Consider the following 8234-nt stretch of genomic DNA (forward strand, 5'->3'; position numbering starts at 1 on the left):
TTCAGTGGTACCAGCGAGACCAGTTGGTGCTCATTGCACTGCTGGGCTCCATGACGGAGGATGTGCTTGGTCAGATGACACTCATGACCACCTCCGCCGCCGTCTGGGCGGCCCTCCATGACATGTTCTCCTCGCAGAACAAGGCGCGTCTCATGCAGATGCATTTTCAGCTGTCGAACCTGAAGAAGAAGGACCTCACCGCCACTGAATACTTCAACAAGATGAAGGGCTTTGTTGATGCTATGGCGTCCATTGGCAAGCCTCTTGGCGATGACGAGATCCTCGGCTACATGCTGGCCGGTCTTGGGTCTGAATTTGAACCTCTGGTGGCCTCCATCACCGCTCGCGAGGAGCCGATCAGCCTTGGCAGCTTCTACGCGTTCCTCGTCAGCGCCGAGCTCCGCATGGAACAGCAGGCGTCCGTGGGCGAACTCCACTCCTCCGCCAACTCTGCAGCACGCAACTCTGATGGCCAGCGCAATGGCGGGCGCGGCGGCCACGGAGGTCAAGTTGGAGGCCAAGGCGGTCAAGGCGGTCAAGGCCGTGGCCGTGGTTGCGGCAAGTACATCAAGTGTCAGGTGTGCTCCAAGTTTGGCCATGATGCTCTGCACTGCAGGAACCGCTTCAACCATGCCTATCAGCCTGAAGATAACCGTGAGCGTTCCGGCAACACCGTGCACTCCGGCGGCGTCGAGTATCCGAGCTGGTACATGGACTCGTGTGCCACCGATCATCTGACCGGCGACCTCGACAGGCTCACCATCCAGGAGCGCTACCACGGCAAAGATCAAGTGCAAGTCGCCAATGGTACAGGTTTGTCTATTTCGCATATTGGTCAATCTGCTATTTCTGGCTCGTCACGTCCACTCTATCTTCGCAACATATTGCATGTTCCACATGTTAGCAAAGATCTTTTATCCGTGCACAAGTTAACCTCTGATAATGATGCTATTGCTGAATTTCACCCTGATCGTTTCTATCTTAAGGACCGGGCAACGAGGGCGGTTCTTCTTCAAGGTAGATGTCGTGGCGGTCTCTACCCGGTGCCAAGCCTCAGGTCGTCCGTGTCCAGTCGTCGAGCGCTCTCCAGCATGAAGCTTTCTCATGATCTTTGGCATCAACGCTTAGGTCATCCCAGCAAAAGTGTCGTCGAGTCCGTTCTTAGGTTAAATAAATTTGCTTGTGCACCATCTGTCGAATCTAGTGTCTGTGATGCGTGTCAACGTGCTAAAGTCCATCAGTTGCCTTTTAGGGATTCTACTCATGTAACCCATGCACCTCTCGAACTTATTCATTCTGATGTATGGGGGCCAGCAACCACTTCGGTTGGGGGTTTTAAATATTATGTGAGTTTTCTTGATGATTATAGTCACTTCACCTGGATATATCTTCTTAAATGCAAATCTAAAGTAGAGCAAATTTTCTACACTTTTCAGAAGCGCGTTGAACGCATGTTAAACACCAAGATTAAAACAGTCCAGACCGATTGGGGTGGCGAGTATCGTCGTCTCTCTAAATATTTCTATCATGAGGGAATCACCCATCGAGTAACTTGTCCACATACTTCCCAGCAAAATGGCATCGCTGAACGGAAGCACCGCCATATCGTGGAAACCGGCATTGCTCTCCTTGCACACTCTTTTCTCCCTGTAAAATTCTGGGACGAAGCATTTGTGACTGCATGTTACCTTATAAATCGCATGCCCACTCGTACACTGAAAAATTCTTCACCAGTCGAACGTCTCCTAAATGAACAGCCTGATTACACTTTCCTCCGTGCCTTTGGCTGTGCATGCTGGCCAAACTTGCGCCCATATAACAATCACAAGCTTGCTTTCCGGTCTCGCCAATGTGCATTTCTTGGGTATAGCTCCATGCACAAAGGCTACAAATGCTTAGATCGCTCAACGGGTCATATCTACATTTCTCGTGACGTCGTTTTCGACGAGCAAGTTTTTCCTTTTGCATGCACAACACCCACGCCACCACTCCTCCTCACGCCACCATCTGTTTTTCCTCGTTCCGAGCCCGTTATTGCTAATGACCGCATGCGGAACTATGACTTAACCTTGCTTCCTGATGGTTCGTCTAGCCTTGATTCTTGTGCAGGTTCAGATCCCTCTGTCTCGTCTTCACCCTCTGGTGCAACGCCTGCAGCCAGCCGAGGGACGCCCACCACTGGATCAGCCTCACCATGCACTCCACTTCGGTCACCTGCAGGCGGGTCGAGTCAGGACGATACGTCACCAGGCGAGCCCTCTGGTCGCTCCCTCGAATTTGGGCCAGCCTCCCCTGCGTCTCCGGATGCGGCCGATGAGCCGGCACAGGACTCAACTCCCATGGCGTTTCCTGAGCTACAGGCTGTTCCAACGCCTGTGGCCGGCGCTCCTGCAGCTCCACATCGCATGCAGACGTGGCTTCGCGACAACTCGTCAAGAAGCTGGTGCCGACGGACGGCACTGTGCGCTACGATCCTCGGCGGCGCGCTTTTCATGTTGAACCACGGTCCTATCAACACGCGCTTGCCGACCACCAGTGGCGCGCCGCCATGGAAGCCGAATACTCTGCTCTCCAGCACAACCACACATGGACATTGGTTCCGCGGCCGCCTGGCAAGAATATCATTGGGTGCAAATGGGTGTTCAAAGTCAAGCATAAATCTGATGGATCTCTTGACAAGTTCAAGGCTCGCCTGGTCGCTCGTGGGTTCACTCAACAGTATGGCATCGATTATTCAGATACTTTCTCTCCTGTTGTGAAGCCTGCTACAGTGCGTTTGGTGCTCTCCCTGGCTGTTTTCCGTTGCTGGCATCTTCGTCAAGTGGACATCAGCAACGCATTTTTGCATGGAATTCTTGAGGAGGAGCCATACATGCAACAGCCGCTGGGGTTCCAAGATCCGAGCCGTCCGCACTATGTCTGCAAGCTTCAGAAGGCTTTGTATGGGTTGAAGCAGTCACCGCATGCTTGGTATGCTCGGCTTCATGATCGTCTTCAACAACTTGGTTTTGTGCCGTCTGCAGCAGACACTTCGTTGTTCATCTTTCATGAAAATGGTGTCACTCTTTACATGCTGGTGTATGTTGACGACATAGTCATCGTTGGCTCTTCCACGAGGGCGGTTGAATGCCTGCTCTGTCAGCTCTCTGCTACCTTCCCTATTAAGGATCTTGGTCCATTGAATTATTTCTTGGGCATTGAAGTAATCCGCAATTCCGGGGGAATCAACCTTGTTCAGCAGAAGTATGCACTCGATCTACTGGAACGCTCAAACATGGAGAATTGCAGACTAGTTCCAACGCCAATGTGTACACATGAGAAGCTCACCCAGGAGTCTGGCCAAGCACTAAATGAGGATGATGCCTTCAAGTACAGGAGCACGGTAGGCGCGTTGCAATACTTGACACTGACAAGGCCAGACTTGTCGTTTGCAGTGAACAAAGTGTGCCCGTATTTGTCACGTCCCACTGATGTACATTGGGAAGCAGTGAAAAGAATCCTTCGCTTTGTCAGAGGAACAGTATCCACCGGCTTATCCATTCGGCGCTCGCCTTCAGTCCTCATGAGTGTGTTCACTGACGCGGATTGGGCCGGCTGCAGCGACGATCGTCGTTCCACGGGTGGCTTTGCGGTCTTCCTCGGACCAAATCTTATATCCTGGAGCGCCAGAAAGCAACCAACGGTGTCTCGTTCCTCGACTGAAGCTGAATACAAGGCGCTGGCAAATGGCACCGCTGAAGCTACGTGGTTACAGTCGCTGCTAAAGGAACTGCAGGTAGCTCAGCCTCGACCCCCTGTACTGTGGTGTGACAATCTCGGGGCGACGTATCTCACTGCGAACCCAGTTTTTCATGCACGCACAAAGCATATAGAGGTGGACTTCCATTTTGTGCGAGAAAAGGTTGCCATGGGTGCTCTGGACGTTTGGTTCGTCTTTTCAGCAGATCAAGTTGCAGACGCCTTCACTAAACCTCTCACCAAGCAGACACTCGAGCGACTCCGTTCCAATCTCAACCTCTGTACCGGTTGAGATTGCGGGGGAATGTTAAACGAGTCTGTAGCCTAACCGCAGGTTGTTAGGATCAGCTCGTGTGCTGTATAGATAATGATCAAGTTAGGTTGTTGTAGATAAAATCCTAACTGGATTGTATCTATCTTGTACCCTGCCTGAGTATAAATGGAAGGCAAGGCCTGACGCATAAGTCACGGCAATTCATTCCTTTTGACTTAGTATTATATGAGTTATGTGAATTGGTGACTGAAGATTATTTGGGGTCCTGGATGGGATCACGAACATGACGAGGAGCTCTGTAATGGTCCGAAGGTAAAGATTGATATATAGGACGATGCTATTTCGTCACCGAAAAGGTTCGGAGTGTATCGGGTAGACATCAAATCACCGGAATGGGTTTCGAGAAGCCCCGGGAGGTTAAAGGGCCATATGGGCCAAGAGAGGGGAGCACCCCAGCCCACAAGAGGCTGGCGCACCCCTCCTCTAGGCCACCGGCCCAATAGATGTAAAGGGGGAGGGCTATCCCCTCTTTCCTTCCCTCCACCTAAGAGGAAGGAAAGGAGGGGGCGGCACCTCTTCCTGCCTCCCCCCCCCCCCCTGTCGGTGTCAAAACCGGCGGATCTCGGGTAGGGGGTCCCAAACTGTGCGACTAAGGCTAATGGTAACAGGAGACTGGGGACACGATGTTTTACCCAGGTTCGGGCCCTCTCGATGGAGGTAATACCCTACTTCCTGCTTGATTGATCTTGATGATATGAGTATTACAAGAGTTGATCTACCACGAGATCAGAGAGGCTAAACCCTAGAAGCTAGCCTATGGTATGATTGTTGTTGATGATGATGAGTCCTACGGACTAAACCCTCCGATTTATATAGACACCGGAGGGGGCTAGGTTACACAGAGTCGGTTTACAGAGGAGGAGATATACATCCGAATCGCCAAGCTTGCCTTCCACACCAAGGAGAGTCCCATCCGGACACGGGATGAAGTCTTCTGTCTTGTATCTTCATAGTCCAACAGTCCGGCCAAAGTATATAGTCCGGCTGTCCGGATACCCCCTTATCCAGGACTCCCTCAGTAGCCCCCGAACCAGGCTTCAATGACGATGAGTCCGGCGCGCAGATTGTCTTCGGCATTGCAAGGCGGGTTCTTCTCCAAATCCGGTGCACCCCTCGTGGCGAATAGTGTCCGGCCTCCCAGTAAGGTTGTACTCCTCGGCTTCTATGCCCCAATAATGGCCATCTCCACGTGTCGATCGAAGATGAGGGGCCGGGGCATTTTTGCATTTGCCACCCTAATCCCGTAGGTGAGCTGTCTATTTGAAGAGACGGGGATCTTCAGATCCAAATCACACCATCTTCCCCCAAGCAAGCATTTCACAGAGCACGCCCAAAAGAGGCCATCCCATCATGACCGATCGCCGCAGCCCCGCTCGCCGCTCCCCTAGCCCGAAGCCAGGGGATTGGGAGAAGTGTTCCATCCCTCACAGCTGCTTGATAGAGCTGCAGACCAAAGGGTTCCTTCCGTCCGCATATATGGTTCACGTCTGATCCGGACTAGCCACCTATAATGGCGGGGAGCAAGCGGAGAGATTCCCTAACCCATCTCAGGGGAGTGGGTATGCCTTGTCCCATATTTGCTAAGAGGTGTCGGGTTTCCAATCCACCCATTCCTTCGCGGGCTCCTGGAGTTCTACGGTCTCCAGTTGCATAATCTTACCCCTGCCTCCATACTGCACATTGCGGGCTACGTTGCCCTCTGCGAGCTGTTCCTGGGCTGTTAAGCTCATTTTGAGCTATGGAAGAGGTTGTTCTGCCTCATCCCCCACAACCAGGTGGGATCCATATATCAAGTGGGTGGAGCCGAAATATGGCGCATCGCCCAGACCGGATACCTATCCGGTACTCCAAAGAAGGCGTCCGAAGACTAGCCCTCGGAGTGGTTTTATGTCGATGACATTCCCCTTCCGGACCCAGTCCGGACGGGCCTTCCTGAGTTCACCAATACTCCACTGAAGAAACGCCAGAGCTGGCGCCCTTGGAGCCCCCAGGAGGAAGAAAACAGGGAAGTCTTCTATCTGATGAGCCGGATACAAACCCTGGCCAAATTAGGATTGACAATAATCAAAGTCAGGTCGATATGTATTATAAGGGGAGTGCAGCCACTTCAATATAGGGGAAAACCCATGTGGCACTTCAATGGAGAAGACGATGCCTCCCACTGCGGTCGCAAAGGTCCGGACTCCGCCACATCCTTGGCGAGGATACTATCCAAATTATACAAGGGAGAAGAAGAGGAGTTCCTCCGCATTAAACCACAGGACGGATTTTCCATGTACAACCCCCGAAGCTGGGTAAGTTGTTATTCGTTACTTAACTCTATTCATGCTTACCTTCTTGACCACAATTATTTACTTTACTGTTTTAAAAGCAGGAACTGAGGAAGGCCGTAAAAGAGTTCCACGGCCCTTCTCCGCAGCCAGAAGATCCCGGTCAGGCTCTCGACTCTGGACTTGAAGAAGATCCGGACATATTCGTGGAATTTGTCGACGGGACCTTCTACCAAGCAAGCAGTGGCGGCTCCCTGGTGGCCATCATCGCAGATTATCCCGGACTACTACCCGTGTCGCGCGTAAGTAATGTTGGGGTTCCAACCTTCCGAAAGGATTCCTTCATTCTGCCACACCTTATAATCACATGCCGTATTTTTATAGAAACGGTGATCTGGATGTTGTGCGGGACCCGCGGGGGCCTCTCAACAAGAGGCGCCTAGACAAGGCAGGATTAAAAGGAAGGCGGTCAGGAGCGGCAGGCAGGCACAGAGGTATTCATTAAACTTGCCCCGTGGCCTATTTGGTCTATTCATCAAGACGCGATGACTTTAATTATGTCCTGTCAGGAAGCGCCGGGCTGTGTCCGGGGACCCTACCGGCCACGCCTCCAGTAGCCGGATTCCTGGACCGGATTCACAGGCGGAGGCTGATGTGGGGACAGAGCCAAACTGTCCTCCTATGGAGGATATGGATATGATTTCCGCCACAAATTCAGAAGTGGAAAGCGCCATGAATCACCAGCGCCGACGTGCCGTACTCCGCGGTAGTATTTTTTCCGAAGAGGCGTTCAATGCCTTTAATTCCGGATACGCCTATATCTGCGCTGCTCAAGATGGACTTGCCAGAGCAACGAATCAGTATGTGAAGGATATACGGGTAAGAGAATTTAACAAGTATGTGTAGTAGTAGCCCCTGAGACTTGAAACAGATGGCACAACTGATTTAAGGATCATTGAATGCACATGTTCTTGTAGAGAAGAACACCCAGTTGTCTCGAGAGCTGGAGGAGTGTAAGGCTCAAATGAACGCGGTAATGATTCTTCTACCAGTTTGTGTGTTCGGCATGGTGTATAAGTCTAACGAAATGTTCGGTAGATAATCCCGGAGGAAATCCGGAGACTGTGGGAGATAATGAGCTACATCTGCGAAGTCAGCTCAAGGCGGGCGAATGTGTGCTGATGCAATCTATCCAGGAGAGGAATAAGCTGCAAGATGCTAATCTCCAACTGAGCGTCGAATCGAAAGATGTTTGGGCTCAGCTCACGGACTCCGTGAAGGAGAACCGGAGGCTTTGACGCGGCATTTATAGTAAGTGCTTGAACAAACTGTGGTATAGTTCGGCGAGGAGGCGTATGGACAGAGTTATGTCTGCAGGTATGTTAACGGGACGCCCTGAAGAGGAGATGCCCGGGTCTGCAGGCGATATGCTGCAAGACCTTTCACAACTGCATGAATGAGCTCGACAGGTGATGCAGGGTATTGCCCAGGCTTTGTGGTCGTCTGCTTCCCTGCTAGGAGGCATGGGCGAACTTGTAGAAATGCTCAAAGGAGCACGGCGGTGCTTCCGACTATGGAAGATATCAGCTTGCCGGCAAGGTGCAAGAGAAGCTTGGGCCATGGTGAAGACGCGATACGCCAAGGCTGACCCGAACCATATGGCCGAAGTCTGACCGGCTAGGCCAGATGGACAAGAGATACTCGTTAGTTTAGTATATGAGCAAGTAGCATTAGCTACGAAGTATTCCCAGCAGGATTGTAAGCTAGACAGCCTGTTGGATGGTATAGAGGAAGAGTACAGCCAGTCAGTATGATTATGTAATTTTTAGTGGGCTCATGTACTCTCTAGCCGGATTGAAAATCATTTGTCATGGTGGACCTTTTCGCTTCAG

At 51.7% G+C, this 8234-nt stretch overlaps 1 pseudogene; it reads left to right on the forward strand.

Annotated features, from left to right (window-relative positions):
• The first annotated feature begins 260 nt into the window (after window positions 1-260).
• Window positions 261-399, forward strand: LOC119282974 (annotated as a pseudogene).
• Window positions 400-8234: the final 7835 nt, after the last annotated feature.

Source organism: Triticum dicoccoides, chromosome 3B (genome assembly GCF_002162155.2).
Source record: "Triticum dicoccoides isolate Atlit2015 ecotype Zavitan chromosome 3B, WEW_v2.0, whole genome shotgun sequence".
NCBI lineage: Eukaryota > Viridiplantae > Streptophyta > Magnoliopsida > Poales > Poaceae > Triticum > Triticum dicoccoides.